General features: G+C 39.2%; 1 protein-coding gene across 3 annotated transcripts in view; it reads right to left on the bottom strand.

Moving 5' to 3' along the window:
• The window catches only part of LIMA1 (LIM domain and actin binding 1), a 79,626-nt gene extending 59,605 nt beyond the window's left edge, over positions 1-20,021 (bottom strand). For all 3 annotated transcript variants that reach the window (XM_070740524.1, XM_070740525.1, XM_070740526.1), the window contains exon 1: positions 19,936-20,021. The gene's annotated coding sequence lies outside the window, so the exon portion shown is untranslated. The remainder of the gene's footprint in view (positions 1-19,935) is intronic.
• Between the last annotated feature and the right edge of the window lie 427 nt (positions 20,022-20,448).

The raw sequence follows: 20,448 nt of genomic DNA, 5'->3' as shown, positions 1-20,448 counted from the left end.
GTGCTAGACCCCAAGAAGATTAGAATACTTAACTTCCAGTTTAACTTTTAAGAAAACATTCTCTCAGAACTACCATTTGTTTCTGATCCTTTAGATAAAATAGGATTGCAACATCCATAATATCCAGCCAGTATTGCCATGCAGGTTATCAATTTGGGAAAAGTTAATCCAAGCTACTCCATGCATTCAACAAAATAAGCTGCACCTCTTGAAAACATCTGCTGTAAATAAAATTGTTAGCTTCAAATATGCTACTAGACTGTCTGAATTCTAGATCAGTCTGTGAAACGATGTTTTTATAGTAAAATATATTAATTAATTAGGTATAAATATTTTAACTACCCACATATCAGTATGTTAATAGTACAATGTTCCCTCAATTTCCGCGGGGGATGCGTTCCGAGACTGCCCGCGAAAGTCGAATTTCCACGAAGTAGAGATGCGGAAGTAAATACACCATTTTTGGCTATGGACAGTATCACAAGCCATCCCTTAACACTTTAACCCCCTAAATTACCATTTCCCATTCCCTTAACAACTATTTACTCACAATTAATACTGGTACTCACTGAATAAGGCACTTAGTGATCCTGATATTTATAAACATAATTATTTATTAACAATTTTTTTTTTTGTTATTTATTTGCAAAAATTATTAGTTTGGTGACGACGTATGATGTCATCGGATGGGAAAAACCGTGGTGTAGGAAAAAAACTGCGAAATATTTTTTAATTAATATTTTTTGAAAAACCGTGGTATAGACTATTCGCGAAGTTCGAACCTGCGAAAATCGAGGGAACACTGTACATTGTCAATAATATATAATAAGACTATAATGCCATGATAGACTGATGCTGTGTGGCTTTAGGCCATTGATGGAGAACCTATGGCACCCATGCCACAGGTGGCACGCAGAGCCATAACTGAGAGCACGCAAGGAGTTACCCTACATCAGCTCCCGTGTGCACGCATATGTGGCCAACTGATTTTTGGCCATCTTTTTGGCTGTTTTCGCTCTTTCCCAGGCTTCAGGAAAGCCTCCTGCGAAAAAACAGCAAAAAATGGCCCAACAGGCCAATGAGAGGTTTGTTTCTGAAATTCCGTTTGGCCCATTTGGCCATTTTTGTCATCCCTAGGCTTCAGGAGGCTTTCCTGAATCCTGGGGATGGTGAAAAACAGCCCAATGGGCCTACAGGCCACCCGGAGGCTTCAGGGAGGCTTGGGCACATGTGTAGGGGATTGTGCACGTGTGCAGGGAGGCAGCACAAGGGGTTGTGTTCATGCGCACAAAGGGGAGAACATTTCATTATGGGTGTGGGCATGCGCACATGCGCTATTGCATGTGCACGCACCTGAGCCAAAAAAGAGTTCACCACCACTGCTTTAGGCCATTATTTGGATGACTGCAGAAAGTCTTGTTCAGGAAATTGTCAGTTTACACATCGTATAGATCAGCGTTTCCCAACCTTGGCAACTTGAAGATATCTGGACTTTAACTCCCAGAATTCCCCAGCCAGCATTCGCTGGCTGGGGAATTCTGGGAGTTGAAGTCCAGATATCTTCAAGTTGCCAAGGTTGGGAAACACTGGTATAGAAAATGCCAGTTGTAAAGTTCAAGGTTGACTCAGCCTCCCATCCTTCCGAGGTGGGTAAAATGAAGACCCAGATTGTTGGGGGCAATATGCTGACTCTATAAACTGCTTAGAGAGGGATGTAAAAGCACTATGAAGCAGTATATAAGTCTAAGTGCTATTGCTATTGCTAAAGTGAGGTACAGAATATACCAGTGTCATAACAAAAGCCGGTTTCAAAACAAGAGATAGTTTCCATATAAAAGCAATAGCACTCCACTGGAAAGTACCAGGAGGTGTGAGAAGGCACCTAAGATGAGATTTATCAAACTTTAGAAGGCTTTAAAATGAAGGCGAACTTCGGAGCTTTCTCAGACTACCACAGTTGGCATCTTGTCTTTGTTCTTCTGGAACACAAGATTAGTCTATCCCAGGGGCAGGCAAAGTTGGTTCTTCTATGACTTGTGGACTTCAATTCCCAGAATTCCTGAGCCAATCATGCTAGCTCAGTAATTCTGGGAGTTGAAGTCCACATGTCATAGAAGAGCCAACTTTGCCTGCCCCCTGTTCTATCCAGATAGACTTTGAATTGTGCACGCATGGATAAGAAAATTTATAAATGAAGAACTTGTACAGCTTGTGAATGTTTGTATCAGACCTGGGGTTTTTTTTAAGGAACAAACAGTATTGAAGGTACTTTCCATCTTCAAAAGGTCTCAATAAACACAATGAGTTTTTAATACACATTACAATTATTAAGTGATCATCTGTATCACATATAACCTGCATCTACATAACCTGTGTTTCATCCATCCCTATTCTCCTCACCCCATTCTAATTTAAATTCTACTTCAGATATTCCATGTATCTGAAAGGATGAATTGCAGCTTACAAAACGTTTTAACAATGTTGGTTAGTTGGAAACAGTGCTACTAATATCCTGATTTTTTCCCACCTTCACTATAACATTCTTGGGTATAATTTTGCAATAAAACCTCTTTTCTGGTATTGGACTGTCCTGCATATAAGAAAGCAAATGCATTAAAATACACTTTTCTTCATACCTTTAAAAATCAGCCTAAATACACAAAAAAGACTAGAGTTAAGAAACTTAAGAGAACCCACTGCTAAATCTTCTCTGTAAGATTTATATAGAAATTTCATTATAGCTAGCATTTTAGTTTTCAAACAAAAATGTTCAAGGAAAAAATATAATTCAATACTTAAATTCAGCTCAGCCATTCTGCACTGCCAACAGTGGCTTTTCTGTTACTAGCAAATTATTATAACTGAACGAAATTGTTATGGAAATTTGAAAAATCAGTTCTAAAAAAGCAGATTTTGGCAGGGAAGATATCGTTGACTGCTCTTATTCTTTGTTTTGTCTTTCTACAACTCCTATCATCCTCTCAAGATGAAAAATAGGATATGCTAACTTCACAACAACTTATAAGATAGTGTCAATGCAAAACAACAACAACCCAGCAGCAATTTATATACTCCCTCAAATCCATGTCATAATTGAGCAGATACTATATTTGGGCAGCAGTCATCCTATGTCCAAAGCACACATTGCACTACTTTGGCTAAGGTGATGACACTAAATCCTGGAATTTAGGTGAAAAGGAAAAGTCTAAGTAGATAGTGTGAACAGTTTCTCCCATGTGCAATGAATACATTGTCACATAGCGTTATCCATGTTAGCAAAGCATAACACACACTGCATGAAGTACAGTGATCCCTCGATTAGCACAGTCTCGATTAGCGCGAAACGCTGCAACGCAGTTTTTCAAAAAATATTAATTAAAAAAATAAAATATTAAAAAATAAAAAATAAGTCCACGCTAGTTCTCTCTCTCTTTCTCTCCCTGTTGCCGGCGTGGTATATGAGAGAGAAAGAGAGAGGCAGAGGTCGGGCGCATTACCGGGAGGTGGAGGCGGCGTGGGGACGCTGGGTGCCGGGGACACCGAGGAGGGGGTGGACGTGGCCTCTCAGCTGCAGAGCCGAACAAGGGCGGAGGCAACGGCGGAGTCCGGCGCTGGGGCCATGCGGGGCCGCTCATCCAGGGGGGCGTGGACTGGCAAGTCGCCCTCCTTTCTCTTTCTTTCTCTCTCTTATACCACACCGGTAACAGGGAGAGAAAGAGAGAGAGCGGAGGGCACCTTGCCGGTCCACGCCCCCCTAGATGAGCGGCTCCGCATGGCCCCACGCCGCCCAGGCAAAGGGGAAACCCCAAGATCGCTTGCCGCTTGCCGTATTGCAGCGAAGGAGGCGAAGCAAGGCTCCAAGCTGCAATACGGCAAGCGGCAAGCGGCAAGTGATCTTGGGGTTTCCCCTTTGCCTGGGCGGCGGGAAGACCAAGGGAAGGTTCCTTCAGCCGCCCAACACCTGATCCGCTCCGCAGCGCGGCAACGGGGAAACCCCATCTTCGGCTCCTCGCTGCTTCCGCGCTGCGGAGCAGATCAGCTGTTGGGCGGCTGAAGGAACCTTCCCTTGGTCTTCCCCGCCGCCCACACGCAAACTCCACCATCTGCGCATGTGCGGCCATGAAAAAAATGGCGCACATGCGCAGATGGTGGTTTTTACTTCCGCACCACTATAACGCGGAAATCGATTAGCACGGGAGGTCTTGGAACGTAACCCCCGCGCTAATCGAGAGATCACTGTAATACTTTACCTTTCAGAGAATCTTGTTTCCCCCATGAATGGTAACTTATCACTTTATCAACATGTGGAGAAAAGATGTAGGGCTTAACCTCCAAGTGGTGCTAAAAGTATTTCAAACCATCACAACCTGTATTAGATGTCTAAAGGGTTGAACAGAAACATATTTTTTTTTAAGCCATTAAGGATTTGATATGATCAAAGGGCACTTTAGGAAACAAGGCAATCACTAGTGGGGTTGGCAGATAAGGTTCAGAGCCCCAGTTTCATTGTGGAACTTATTGGGAATTCTGAGCCAACTACTATCCACTAAACAAACTTGCAGAAATACCTATCCAATGCTCCATTAAGCCATAAAATATGTACATATACAGTGTTCCCTCGATTTTCGCGGGGGATGCGTTCCAAGACCGCCCACGAAAGTTGAATTTCCGCGAAGTAGAGATGCGAAAATAAATACACAATTTTTGGCTATGGACAGTATCACAAGCCATCCGTTAACACTTTAAACCCCTAAATTACCATTTCCCATTCCCTTAACAACCACTTACTCACCATTATTACTGGTACTCACCATTGAATAAGACACTTAGTGATCCTGATATTTATAAACATAATTATTTATTAACAATATTTTTTTTGTTATTTATTTGCAAAAATTATTAGTTTGGCGATGATGTATGACATCATCAGGCGGAAAAAACCGTGGTATAGAAAAAACCCGCAAAGTATTTTTTAATTAATATTTTTTGAAAAACCACGGTAGAGGCTATTCGCAAAGTTTGAACCCGCATAAATCGAGGGAATACTGTATGCTGAAAACCAAGCTGAATGCAAATTATTTAATAATAAATTGAACACACCATGATGACATTGCCTATTTATACATGCCACCAAAGTGTATATACTTTTTTTCATGGCTTAACATGTTTTCTGAAACCAGCTCTTGTGATCACCAAACAATTTGTCGCCTAAATTTGTGGCATAAAGCCAGTCAACAATATTTATTCATAGTTAGGTGAACCATAATAGTTTTCCATTACCCTTAACCCACAACTGACACAAAATGAAGGTTTTGCTCAATAAACAAACAAGCAAACCACAATGTGATGGTTTGATTCACACAAGAAATATATAATATGGTTTTAATTTAGCCTTGTAGGTTCTTCAACCATATTTATGCTTTAAAATGTTCTGCTAACCCAGGGGTAGAGAACGTTGGCTCTTCTGTGACTTGTGGACTTCAACTCCCAGAATTCTTGAGCTAGCATGATTGGCTCAGGAATTCTGGGAGTTGAAGTCCACAAGTCATAGAAGAGCCAACGTTCCCTACCCCTGTGCTAACCTATAAGGCTGCCACGAGGATTTTTTAAAAAGGGTGAGAAAATTGTAAATCTGCTTGGAGGAATAAAAGTGTGATGTAATAAAATAAATAATGCAGGCCTCGTCTTCAGGCAATTGATGTTTTTTCCTGTCCTTACCTTCCTCAAGGATTCCAAAAACAAAAATTACAGGGAGGAATTTCTTGCTTTAAGCATTCCTGTGCAAGAACTTGTAATCAACCAGCATCGCTTTAGCAAATGAGTCCCAGGAAGTAGCTCCAGTTTCAGACACAGATGCTGAAGTCCAACAAGAGCAAGACACTGTACACAGGAAGTTCAGAAACTGGTTCTTCCACTCTGCTTATTGAGGGAAATGACCCAACTGTAGAAACCCTGGAAGAAGTCCTATTCCCCTGGGGTGGAGACTGGCAGAAGGAATAGACTGTCTATTCTCCGACATAACAGGAAAAGAAAAATGTGCCAATTATAGAGAATGCGCATTTGGAAATATAGGAGACCTAGTGAAGCATATTGAAAACAAAATGAACTATTCAAGCTCACTTCAAGAAACTGAAGCTGTTGCTTCTACGGAGAGTCCACTGAATGGCGATAAGCCAAAAACTAGGCTGCAGAATGTAAGAACTTTCACCCCTTCAAGTGGCTAACATGAAAAGGGCTGACTATTCCTATAAGAAGTCTGAAATATGCAACATGCAGATGGGTTTTCTATAAAAAATTTAGGACAGGAAGTTTTTGTTTGTAATTTAAACCCTTTGTACTGCATTATGTAACAGTTCTTAGTATCCACACTGTTCTAAACAAAATTACCATATTTTTCAGACTATAAAATGCAACTTCCCTTCCCCCACACACACAAACAGAAAAAGGGTGGCAATGTCGATGCGTCTTATACACCGAATACAGCCATTTTTGGCCTTACAAAGCCCCATCCCACATGCCATTTTTGCCAAAACTGGCCCAATTTTGGAGGGAAATGGAGTGCACAGAGAGCTTGGGAAGCCTGCAGAGTTATCCTGGAGGCTGGCAGAAAGGAAAACACCCATTTTTACCCAAAAAAGTGCCCCAAAAATGGGCCTTTTTTGCAAAAACAGGGGCCTTTTTGCCTTCTCCCAGCCCCTAGTAGCGTTTTGTAGGCTTCCCAAACCCTCTGCGCACCCCATTTTTGGAAAAAATGGGTGAAAAACAGCTCTGATTTTGCAGAGGGTTTGGGAGGCTTGCAGAATGCTCCTAAGGGCCAGGGAGGATAAAAAAAACTTTTTTTTCTTACTTATCTCTTTGAAATCTTGGTGTGTCTTATAATCTGAAAAATGAGGTACATTTTTAAAAGTGTAAATAAAGTGTGCTTTAGTTTTGTCAATCCTTTAAATTTTGGTGGAGTTTATTTCCTTCACCGTTTCTTAATCTGTTGAACTATATTATTGCACCATTATTAGTTATTTCCATTTGTACACTCCCCTTAATAATCATATAATAATATATTAAAATTGTTTGGCATCTTCTTTTGATTGTGGGGAGACATACAGAGTGCAAGGGAAATGCTATCATCCAAACTGGGACGATACCTGCAACTGTGTATATACATCATCTAACCGTGTAAGGTGATCTCTGCCTCTGGAAGATTCAAATTCTATTTCAAAGTAAGTTGTGTCACAGCATAACCCATTCAATTGGCAAGCCATTCCTGATGTACTGGAAACCTAATCCACTTTTCCTTTATTTTGTCTTCCCGAATGGCAGATTGCAGATTGCTTTCAGAAGCTCACTGCAGGCCTGCATGAAATGTGAGCTGCCAGGCAAGATGCATGGCAAACATTTTGTCTCTCCAATGAAACAGAAAAGCAGAAGAAAAGCACACTGGAGTGCAAGTCCCACTTCATAAGGAGAAGAAATCAAGTTGGCATCCTAAAATTGCAGAGAAGGTGGAATTTTGGAGTGTCTGTCGTGTCCCAGGAAGAGATTTGCAGTTAATGGCATGTGTCTGATGGGGGCATTTGGAAAATACATCAGGAAAAGTCTCTATTGGTAGGATTACTATTTCTTCTCAAGATTAAAATAAAGTACAGTGATACCTCGTCATACAAACTTTTCGAGATACAAACCTGGCGTTTAAGATTTGTTTGCCTCTTCTTACAAACTATTTTCACCTTACAAACCCACCGCCGCCGCTGGGATACCCCCCCTCCGGACTTCCGTTGCCAGCGAAGCACCCGTTTTTGCACTGCTGGGATTGCCCTGAGGCTCCCTTCCATGGGAAACCCCACCTACGGACTTCCATGTTTTTGTGATGCTGCAGGGGAATCCCAGCAGCCAAAAACGAGCGCTTTGCTGGCAACCGAAGTCCGGAGGTGGGGTTTCCCAGCGAAGGGAGCATCAGTGAAATCGCAACATCAGTGAAATCGCAACATCGGACTTCAGTGTTTTTGCGATGCTGCAATTTCACTGATGCTCCCTTCGCTGGGAAACCCCACCTCCGGACTTCCATTGCCAGCGAAGCGCTCGTTTTTGCGGTACTGGGATTCCCCTTCAGCATCGCAAAAACACAGAAGTCCGGAGGTGGGGTTTCCCATGGAGGGGAGCCTCAGGGAATCCCAGCAGTGCAAAAACGGGTGCTTCGGCTGGCAAAAGGGGTGAATTTTGGGCTTGCACGCATTAACTGTTTTTCCATTGATTCCTATGGGAAACATTGTTTCATCTTACAAACTTTTCACCTTAAGAACCTCGTCCCAGAACCAATTAAGTTTGTAAGACAAGGTATCACTGTATCTCTCATCTTTGAAGTGAGACAGGAAAACCTGGAAAGGCATGTGATACAGTAATTCAGATCTGAGGCAGGAAAAGGTTTTTGAGAGAAGGTATAGATGCACTACAAATGCTTCCATAAAAACACATTTTTCTTATGTTTGGGTGTTAGCTCTGCATTCTCATAGCAATATGGTTTTGATGTCCAGACAGCATGCAACAAATTGTTACATACTCTTGCTTCAATTCAGATAAACATTCTCCGCATGTTGTTTTCAAAGGAAAGGATAAGAGCCTGCAGTGGTTAAACCATGAATTATTATTGAATAATTATAATACAAACTGAGTTCACCTTTACCAGACACCCTCACTTACCAACCTCATTTAGCAGGTGGGGCACCTGTATAATTTTGCCTATTCATCCAAAAGTGATTTGAGAAGGAAATCTGGGAGAAAGCTCTTGCTGTTCTATCTTTTTCTCCAGTATTTGGGATTTGGGAACAATCAGATTTATGGATTCTGTTCCTTTAATGTCCAATCCACAGCTCTAGAAACCCAGTACCAAACTACATATATACGACTGAACACGAAAAACCTCTAGCAACCACTTGTGTAAATACATTGTGAAACTTTTTTTCTTCTAAAACTAAGCTGAACAAATCCCACGGAACTGTTTATTCACCAGCACTCCCTTAGTCCCTCTTGCCTTACCTGCTATTAAGAGAGGTATTTAATATACACTTTATCAAGGTGAAGTGCCATAGTCACACATTAACTCAAGATTAAAAAATGCAAATGTCTTCCTTGCAATGCTAATTTATAGGGCTGAGCGTGCTTCAGCATGATTCACAAAAAACACTTCAGTCCTTATGTAACCATAGCTATTAATTAAGCCAGCCTGCCTTTTTGGGGGCTTCCATAGGAATCTGAAAGAAAGCTACCCTTGCTTTAGGGAATCAGTTTGGTCAATTGTGCGGGTTAATGATGCAACATTTTTCTGCAAAGTCACAAGGAAGCCTTGGAGGGGGAAAACCCAGATTGCTTTACAACTTGAAGACATTCACACAATGGCTGGAGCATTTCTTCCAAATAATTTTTGAATCTTGCCTAGCCCTACTAATTTATGCATCCTTCTGATTTTAAGCATCTTTTGCCACAGAGTAGCACCGCAAATGCAAAACTTTAATAGCTAAGACCAATGTAGATGCCACAATGAGAACTGATTGCTTTTAAATATGGATTTCTGTGGGACGTACAGTGTTCCCTTGATTTTCGCGGGTTCGAACTTCGCGAATAGCCTATACCACGGTTTTTCAAAAAATATTAATTAAAAAATACTTCATGGTTTTTTTCCTATACCACGGTTTTTCCCACCCAATGACGTCATATGTCATCGCCAAACTAATAATTTTTGCAAATAAATAACAAAAAAAATAATTATTGTTAATAAATAATTATGTTTATAAATATCAGGATCACTAAGTGTCTTATTCAATGGTGAGTACCAGTAATAATGGTGAGTAAACGGTAATTTAGGGGTTTAAAGTATTAAGGGATGGCTTGTGATACTGTCCATAGCCAAAAATTGTGTATTTACTTCCACATCTCTACTTTGAGGAAATTCGACTTTCGGGGGCGATCTCAGAACGCATCCCCCCCGGAAATCGAGGGAACACTGTATTTCAATTACTATCTTTCAGCTTTAGGTTATTTTTTTTATATCACATTCTGCACATGCCACCTAGGGTTTCATATCAAATTCTATGGTGGCCAGCAAAGTCAAAAACTACTAGTACCTACTGAGATATTACCCAGAAATACCACCCCCTTTTCCTTAGCTAGCATAAATCTGCACCAAAATAATTCTAATGTTGATTATATGGGGAAAATATGTATCCACAACGGCAACACTTTTTGTAAAGGTACAGAAATTTGGTAAAATTTCAATGATGCCAATATTCTTGTACCTTTTCATCAAACAAGTTACTGAAAGGCAAGAATGAAGGAGGGTAAAGTAATGACTGATTTTTGACAAAAATGTGCATTTTCATAGATGTTGAAAGGCTGTTCCCCAGAGCCATTTCCATTCCATATACTTAAAAATAATTTTCTGAGCACTGTGGGATTGTCTTCACTACCAAATGATGGCACACTCCCTTCAACTGACTGACATGGATCAGATCAGAAAAAAAATCAGTTGCTGATGGGAGCCCTCTTCAACTCAGTCCATCTTTCTTTGATTTTTTTATTTTTGGTTTGAAAGGAAGAACCCCGGTAGTAGTCTCTCTTTAATTTTAGAAGACCAGTGAGTGGAATGTAAAATTACAAACAGTTTATCAGGTACAGAGAGAGGCTAGAAAGTCAAATAGCATTTCTGCCAATGGGAAACTGCTTTTCCAAATTATCTAGTGCTGATGCTGGGTTGCTGACTGGCTTCAGGCCAATTTCAAGAGCAGCTAATTTATAGATGTAGGTTTTTGTGGCCAGCATCAAACTGATATTCCAATGTTTTGCCAGCAGCTGTGGCTGGCTTCTTCAGACCTGAAACTGATCTGCTCTCTAGCACGCTTCTTGGCAGCTCACTTTCACCTCTGAAGATGCCAACCACAGCTGTTGGCATAACATCAAGTTACCAGATAATTAAACCACAGACTATTAGTTTGGAAATTCATCAACATCGGAAGAATCTGAGCTGTTCTGTTAGCAAAAATGAAGATGTAACGTCTTAAGGGCCATCACAGCCAGTCAAAGAGCACATAATCGCTACAGGTGGAGCAGCCATAAGGGTGATATATATTCTCGCCTGTGCAGGAGCAGACTTTCCTACCTTTTCATAAGGATAGGGCTGAAGCTGACGAGGCTTCAAAGTCACAATTGTTCGTACAGAATAGTATTTGCAAAGGCCAGTTGAACGAGTGTCTCTCCATTTCAAACTCTTTATCAAGGCACTCCCAGGATTGGTTCTTGACATTAAGTGTTTGGTGTAGTTAATGTTTACATGAGAACATTCATCCATAAAGCAAACATTATCTAACTAGGTTGGTTATACCTTTCACCACTGAAACTGAAACTTCAGGATGGGAAGGTTTTATGATCCCAAGTGTAATTTTTATAAACCCTGATGTAAAACATGACACAAGACAACAATTCAAAATTTGGTTTTCTTTCTTGAAATCAAGCACAGAGAGGTTTAAGAAATGGATTGCCTGGGTCCTCAAAACTAAACACAAAAGTAAATAGCCTGCTTTACTGAAATGCTGTTAGAATAATCACCAAATTTTTCCACTTCACTGAATCTACGCTATTTTAACCAGCTTCTAAGGCAAAATTCAATCTTATTTAAATAGTTAAGAAAAAAAGATAATACAGCAGCTCTGCCTGCAATTTAGCAAGTGAAGTAACCAATCCTCCCTCCCTCTGAGCCAAGTCCAGTTTTCTCTGTAAAATCATATGCCTGGCAAAAGCTCTTTGCTATTTATTTTAACAAGATTTCCTCTTCAACATCTAAGCATAAAGAACCAAGTACAATGTGTCTGTCCGGCTCCAATAGTGCACTGTACAAACATCCTTTTCATGCATGCTTGTACTTTTGTCTAAAGAACAAAGATTTTAATCTACATGACAAGAATCATTAGTTACTCCGCCATTAGTTATTTTTAATGTGTTAATAGATATTACATCAGACCTGTCGTGTTATAGACTGGCAAGAATCCAACCATTTTTGTATGAAATTTAGTAATTTATATACCTATAATTCCAAAGGCCAGAGACACCAAGAATACACAGATGTAACAACAGGCACATCCATTGCATAGTATATCTTTAAATATAAGACAGCTATGCTAGATCAAAATCACATGATCAGCAATCACTTTCTATAAAATCCAGTCCAGCCAGAGGTTAGCCTATTGCTAAGCTCTCAGTACAGTATAGCAAGAGGATAAAAGTTCCACATCTAGGTAATAACATTTAATAGTTTTGAAAGTATAAATTTAATTAACGTATTCATCAAGTTTGTACGCCAGCCCACTTTACTAAAATAACACTGGGGAGTGTACAATTACCAGATAAAAGTTAAAGTGTACCATGGTCAAAACGCAGCCAGATTAAGGAAGGTTGATACAAAAAGTACATCAAAAGATTTCTTTCAGATTCTGCTAACTGTTGTTTCAAATTTTTTTTTTTAAAGTTTTACTGATTGACCTTTCTCTTTAAATGCAAGACTACAACTTATTGCTTTTGTAGGATTTGTTAAGTAAATGTGCAGAGAATTTCAAAGTGAAATTATTTTTCCTTGGAAGAAATCCTCAGATCAATGAAATCAAACTTTTATTATGGTCAAACATTAGTGTAAGGTGGGCAAGATGCCAATGATTAAAAATAATAAAAGATACATTAGAATAAAAAAATTGTATGTCAAAAGCCAAAAATATAGAAACAAAAATCTAATAAGGACTAAAAACAGGGATAGGAGTAAAAAAAACACGACAAACTAAATCTATCACAATACAAATCACTCTAAAATAAACTAGATGGTCATTAAAACTGGCTTATCATCTTTTAACGTATTTAAATACTGCTGGCAGAATCTGGCAAAATTGTATGTTGTAGCAGGATTGGTATATGAAAGCAGAGAGGTATAAAAGCCTTAGAAACCCTGTTATGAAGAATTCTGAAAGAGAGAAAGAAACTCATGTTTCTCTTCTTCAAAGTTATTTATTCCTGGAGAAGATTACTCCAAAATGAATAGAGAAGATAATCCAGGACCGAGGTGCCATTCGCACACAAATCTATAGAACCCTGTCAACCTATCTTATCAATCACAATCTGCTTAGCCAGAATATGCATCAAATCCTTCCTAGCTAATATAAATAGTCCTTGACTTACAAACATTTGTTTAGCAACCATTCAATCTACCATGGCAGTGGAAAAAGTGACTTACAACTGGTCCTCATCTTATGATTATCACAGCATCCCCATGGCCATGTGATCAAAATTTTGGCAACTGGTATGTATTTACAATGTTTGTAACAGCCCAGCATCATGTGACTGCCATTTGAAATCTTCCCAGTCGCTTCCAGATTGGCTGATTCATTAAGCAGGAAGGAAAAGGTTCTTAAATTTTGGCAAATTTATTTAACAACCATTTTGCTTAGCAACAAAAATTCTGGTCCCAATTGTAGTTGTAAGTCGAAGAATAGCTGCATTTAGCCAAATCCTAATGGATCTTTTAAAATGTTCCATATACAGTGGGACCCCGACATAAGAGCTGCTCTACTTAAGAGCAACTCGAGATAAGAGCTGGGAGGGGAGAGATATTTTTGTTCTACTTACAAGCCCAAATTCGAGATACAAGCGCCAAGGAGCTGTCTCCTGAAGCCAAACGCTAACTTCCGCGTTCGGCTTCAGGAGACAGCTGCAAAGCGGCGCACGTGTTTTAAAAGGTTGCAGCCGGCCTGGGGGGCTCGGGGGGGTGCTTGCAGCTTTCTTTCTTGCTCTTTTTCTTTCTCTCTTTTACCTTCCCTTCCTCTATTTCTTCTTTTCTTTCTCCTTCCCACCTTCTTCCCTCCCTCCCTCCCTTCACTCATTCCTCTCTTACTCTCCCCTTTCATAAGTTTCCTTGCTTCCTTCCTCTGTTCCTGTCCCTTCCCCCTTTCTTTCTTTCTTTCTTTCTTGCTCTTTTTCTTTCTCTCTTTTACCTTCCCTTCCTCTATTTCTTCTTTTCTTTCTCCTTCCCACCTTCTTCCCTCCCTCCCTCCCTTCACTCATTCCTCTCTTACTCTCCCCTTTCATAAGTTTCCTTGCTTCCTTCCTCTGTTCCTGTCCCTTCCCTCTTTCCTTCCTTCCTTCCCACCCTCCGTCCATTCATTCACCCATTCCTCTCTTGATCGTTTAAAGCCGGTCCCTGGTGCAAAAAGGGTTGGGGACCTCTGTCCTACAGGATTGGGTGGCAGAGAAGTTGAACATATGTAAATTTAAAAGTTTAAGAAAGTTTACAAGTTAAGTGAAAGAAACTTCATTATTCATTTATATGTACATGTACATTTCTTCATTAAAAACATGTCTTTCTGCATAATTTAGACTAACTTTGTGAGTTTTTTGAGGGCTGGAACCAATTAAAATTATTTACATTAATTCCTATGGGGAAAAGTCGTTCGAGATAAGAGCTGCTCGACTTAAGAGCCCAGGTCCAGAACGAATTAAACTCGTATCTCGAGGTACCACTGTATGTCATTATGAATCATATTCCATTGCTTTTGCTATACCAGTTTTAGTTTTGTGAGAGTTATATCTGACTGTAATCAGTTTTGGAATTCGTGGCAATTGAGTACAATGGCAAATGCGCAAATCCAGTAATAGTTTAAAAGAATAGCTTTAAAAAACCATTTTTGGCACTGTAATAAAGTAGACACATGGATATTAACATGAAATTATAGTAGTGCATTTACAGAATACTAAATCTGTACAATCAGAATGAAAACCCAAAAAGCCCCATATGTTTATCTTTTGTTTGTTTTCAATTGTACAAATTTCATTTTGTGCTCTAGAACAGTGGTCACCAACTAGTGGTCTGTAGACCACTGGTGGTCCTTGAGAAAATTTTGGTGGTCTGCAGAAAAATTATTTGCATTTTTATATTGCACTAAATTAGGGGTCCCCAAATTTGGACTTTAACTCTCAGAATTATCCAGCCAGCATAGCATAGCTGGCTGGAGAATTCTGGAAATTGAAGTCCTCAAATCTTAAAGTTGATAAGTTTGAAGACCTCTGGACTAAATACTATTTATTATCTTTTTAAAAAATTCATACTAGTGGTCCACAGGATTTAAAATTATGAATTCAGTGGTTCCTGAGGTGTGAAAGGTTGATGACCTCTGCGCTAGAATGAAGACAAATTAAGGGAGACTTTTAAACAAGATAATGTGAGCAATGAATTGTTATGTAGCAATTAAATAAAACACTTTGAAGTGAAGAGTCACAATAATAAAGTGTAGAAGAGAAGAATTAAATAGTTTTAGGTTTTACTCTTTTATTTATTTATTCGATTTGTATGCCGCCCCTCTCCAAGGACTCAAGACCACATAGACAAAAGCAAAACTTTTGAACAAGAGATAGCTAAGAATTACATTACTCATCTTGTAATTAATCATTACACATGATTAAATGAACTCTGATCCACTGTAATTGGCATATTAATAAAATATTGAGCCTGGTAATGTCAATTACTGTAGATGATACTCCATTTAACCATTAAATACTGAATAAATCATGGATGAGCCCATATACAATTCTACTTACAATCTATACTTTATGAACCACGACCGCAATAGTATGGTTGACATAAGACATAAAACATAAAACATTAAGCCAAAATCAATCAGTTTTGAAATAAAATGTCTCTTTTTAATAAAAAGAGTAAAAGTATGATAGCTTAAAGATCAGTCCAATAGCTATATAAATAAATCTCTAAGGTACTAAAGGTTAAAAAAAGAAAATTTACCCCAAAATATCTACCTGGCATATTGCAATGGTCAATTAAGAGTGACATAGCAAATGGCCTAATACTATAACTATGGCTTACTCTCTGCTTTAATCCATCTATGATTAACTCCAGGGCAATCATTCCAAAAGGAAAACAAGGTGGTGAAAACCAACATCAGACCTGCCCTTACACTCACAAAAAATTTCAACTAGTATATACTTGATATGTTTTTTTTTAAACTAGACTTTTAAAAACTATACCACCAGAGCACTCCAGGGGTACACCTAATAAAATGAGGGTGCTGCATAAATTAAACCAATATCTTTGAATCTAGTGCCCTGTAGATTTAGTAGGGTTCTTTTTCCCAGCATTTCACATGTGCCTTGGAAATATTAGTTATATACAGTGGTACCTCGAGATACGAGTTTAATTCGTTCCGGACCTGGGCTCTTAAGTCGAGCAGCTCTTATCTCGAACGACGTTTCCCCATAGGAATTAATGTAAATAATTTTAATTGGTTCCAGCCCTCAAAAAACTCACAAAGTTAGTCTAAATTATGCAGAAAGACATGTTTTTAATGAAGAAATGTACATGTACATATAAATGAATAATGAAGTTTCTTTCACTTAACTTGTAAACTTTCTTAAACTTTTAAATTTACATATGTTCAACTTCTCTGCCACCCAATCCTGTAGGACAGAGGTCCCTAACCCTTTTTGCACCAGGGACCGGCTTTAAGCGATCAAGAGAGGAATGGGTGAATGAATGGACGGAGGGTGGGAAGGAAGGAAGGAAAGAGGGAAGGGACAGGAACAGAGGAAGGAAGCAAGGAAACTTATGAAAGGGGAGAGTAAGAGAGGAATGAGTGAAGGGAGGGAGGGAGGGAGGGAAGAAGGTGGGAAGGAGAAAGAAAAGAAGAAATAGAGGAAGGGAAGGTAAAAGAGAGAAAGAAAAAGAGCAAGAAAGAAAGCTGCAAGCACCCCCCCGAGCCCCCCAGGCCGGCTGCAACCTTTTAAAACACGCGCGCCGCTTCGCAGCTGTCTCCTGAAGCCGAACGTGGAAGTTAGCGTTTGGCTTCAGGAGACAGCTCCTTGGCGCTTGTATCTCGAATTTGGGCTTGTAAGTAGAACAAAAATATCTCTCTCCTCCCAGCTCTTATCTCGAGTTGCTCTTAAGTAGAGCAGCTCTTATGTCGGGGTTCCACTGTATTCCCAGATCTCCCAGAACGTCCACTGTTTAGGAAACTGAGATACTGTATAAGTGATGCAGCACTCTTTATGCCTCCCTCCTTCCAGAAACTGTTTTTTTGTGGCTGTGCAGTAGACAATAATATACAAATTTCTCCAAAATATCCTATTCCAGATAATAGAACATTTAATTGAACTAAATCAAGAGAAAGTAAAAAGTCATTTACTATTAAATTTTGGCAAAATAGCTGATAATAAATCACTAATGAATCTGCAGATTCACATTTGGATATAAGGAAGTCATTTAACACCCTTAATAAAAGGGTTTCTTGTTTTCAGCAGCGATATTTATGGCATAAATTAGAGACATCTGCAACAGTGCAATTACCTGCTTCTACCACTAATAGGCTTAAATCCTTTCCTAACTAGAGTTAATTTTGGTGCTTGGTCCATAAACTTGTTTTCTGGACAGGTTGCTTTCATAACAATTTTTAAAATGACTATAACATGGAGCTCAAGTTGACATATTTTGTTAAACAATGATACAGTTTGTGTAGCTCACCATTTTGAATTCATGGTCATAGATTAGAGTTAGGATATGCTGTGGTAGAATTTATAGTTATTAAAGCATGTTAACCAACTATGGTCTAATGAAGAAAGTAACATACATGCCAAACTTAGTCACAAACCTACTTCAGTAGTGTGGATCACATATTGGGCTAGTTACAAAGCATAGTCTGTAAAGTACAAAAGTGTTTTCTTTGGATCTTGCTTAGTATATAGTACAAAGCTACCTTTTGTACTTTACAGACTATGCTTTGTAACTAGCACAATGTTATCCAAACTACTGTAGTATGTTTACAAACAATGGTTAATGTAAACCATAGATTGGCATTGTGCTATCCAGATATTGTGAAGGGAACATCAGTTTCTAACGAAGAAAACAACTCATGTTATAGATTTGGAACATAAAACTCAGCCGATTGACCAAAGGGTAGGTGGAAAGGATTACCCAGAGTTTGTTGAAAAATCCATAGCCTGATTCAAACATAATTGTTAATTGTTGGGTTTAACCATCATGTAACCAGAGCAAAGTGTATTATGGCTTAACGTGATGTGTGAATGCAAAATTGAACACTGTTATTGAAGTATACTGTAACATTTCCACAGCCAATAATTATAATTAGTGTGTATTTGTAATAATATTGTATTAATATTATTATGATTGAAGATTTCAAGGTCAGAAGTAGCCCTCTGAATTTTGAGTCACTATCAATTAACAATTATTCTGCAGATTTTTTTTATGAACAGCAGAAAAAATCCATTCCAGGCATTAGCAACCACTCCCTCACTTGAACTATGTAGTCTAGAAAGTATTTCAGTGCTCAGGGAGAAAGGTGAGTCAAGGACATAACTCGGCCAGAAGAAATGTTTAGATTTTAAAAGTACACCTTGAGCTTTAACAAGCCATAGACGAGCTTCCACAGAGTTCCTTTTATATACCCTTTTCTCAGCTCCCTTTGGTTAAGAATTATTCAATCTTGGATTAATCAGGATTTACACCTTCAACCAATTCTACCATTTTTCAAACATCATGGCAATTTTCATTAGATTGCATTTTACAGTTTTATTGTAGTTGGGCTGCTTTAACACATCCAATAAATAAAAACGAACAATATTGGCCTGAAGAAAGATTTTTACTAACTCGTTTCCCTTGCAAATATTATGCAGTACTATACTGATGGAATATAGAAAGTAAAACTCTTGATTACTATCAGCTAAAAGGAGAAATAATCATCACTTCATGGAAGAGCAGTGCTCAAAGCAATAGGCCAACAACCTTGCACCCTATTAAGCCTACATAATAGATACTACAGAAAATTGTAGGACAATCTTTCTCAGTAGATAGCCTTGTACAATATCCTTGCAATTTTGTTGGGGCAACTCCTATGGATCACAGCCAGCATGCTTGGCAATATAGAACGATAATGCCAACACATCTGGAAAGCAGTAAGTTAGGGAAAGTTGACCTAATGTCAAAATTACTTGAGATTCTAGCAAGTTCTGGGGGGAAATGCTGAGAGACATCCAGATAGGTTCTCTTTCATAACCGCTTGTCCCAACAGATTCAATATAGTAAAGACTCAAAACATGACAGACATTAGCAGCATATTGAGCACTAAACAGTGAAATATTGAGAAAATGAACGACAACTAGTATTCTCAAGCTGCTAAGCAAAAAGCAAGCTCAAGGTATACATAATGAATGACACTATGAAAGATTGTCTCTAACCTATAGATTTTCCATTTTAAAATGCCTAGGAAATTATAGCTAACAGAAAAAAGATGTTTAATTCCTTCTAACATAAAAACCAGAATAGAATAAATACACACAGATCTCTCTCTCTCTCTCTCTCTTATCTATCTATCTATCTATCTATCTATCTATCTATCTATCTATCTATCTATCTATCATCAACTGAGCTTCCTGGCCCTTTGCTATTTAATCGGCTGAAGTCCTATTACTTACCTATTTGTTTATTCAAAGCATTTGAGCAGCAAGAGAACACCAATAATCATGCAACTAGGATCCGTCCAACAAACTATATTCTTTTAACAGTCTCCTACAACAACAACACACACACCCGAATTAAAATACTCCAGGTTTTCTTTAGTGGCTGTATTCAGCTCTTTTTTTCTCCCATTCAAAGCACGGGAGGGATAAAAGCAAGGAGAGCGGGTTGGCATTTCTCCATTAATTCATATAACTATTGCAGCAATGGAAAGCAACTACGGATAGAACGGATAGTACCGTATAGGTACCTCAGTCCCAAAGGGACACGAATTCAATTGTCTTGCAAAAGCAAGATCACAACCAGCTCAGCGGAATAAAAGGTGCGTCACAAAGCCCAGCAAGATAAGCCAAACAGAACGTCTTTCCATCTACCTCGGCTTCTCAACGGCGGCGGGCGCTCCCCGAACCTCTTAGCTACGCGCACCTGTTGCTTCTGCTCCGGCAATAGGTACCTCCCGGCGCCAAGTAAAGAAGCCAGATAACCCCGCCCCCTCGGAATATGAGCCGCCTCTGCCCGCCTTTTGGGCCCACCCCGTCATTTTCTAAGCCAGAACGCTTCTAATCCTTCAGCGCATGCTCGACCTGTTCTCTCTCTCTCTCTCTCTCTCTCTCTCTCATATAAGAAAACAACTGAAGGCCACCGTATTCCCGTCTTTGAACGTATTCACTAATTTATCGTGGGAAATAAATCATGGGAGAGGTTCTTGCTCAAATGAGCAATGGCTTTTCCAATATGAGGTACAATTTCTTTATTTTTTTTTCCTTTTTGCAAATGCCACAGCGCACGGAATTGAACTAGCCAACCACACCTTACTCTACCAAGCCCAGCCAATGTAGTTAAGTTTATGGCTCGGTAGATGAGTGATTGAGTAAACCATGGATAAG

This window comes from Erythrolamprus reginae, chromosome 2, assembly GCF_031021105.1.
Source record: "Erythrolamprus reginae isolate rEryReg1 chromosome 2, rEryReg1.hap1, whole genome shotgun sequence".
NCBI classification, from domain to species: Eukaryota; Metazoa; Chordata; class Lepidosauria; order Squamata; family Dipsadidae; genus Erythrolamprus; species Erythrolamprus reginae.
Note: the sequence above shows the minus strand (reverse complement) of the source record. Positions and strands in the feature narration are given on the sequence as shown.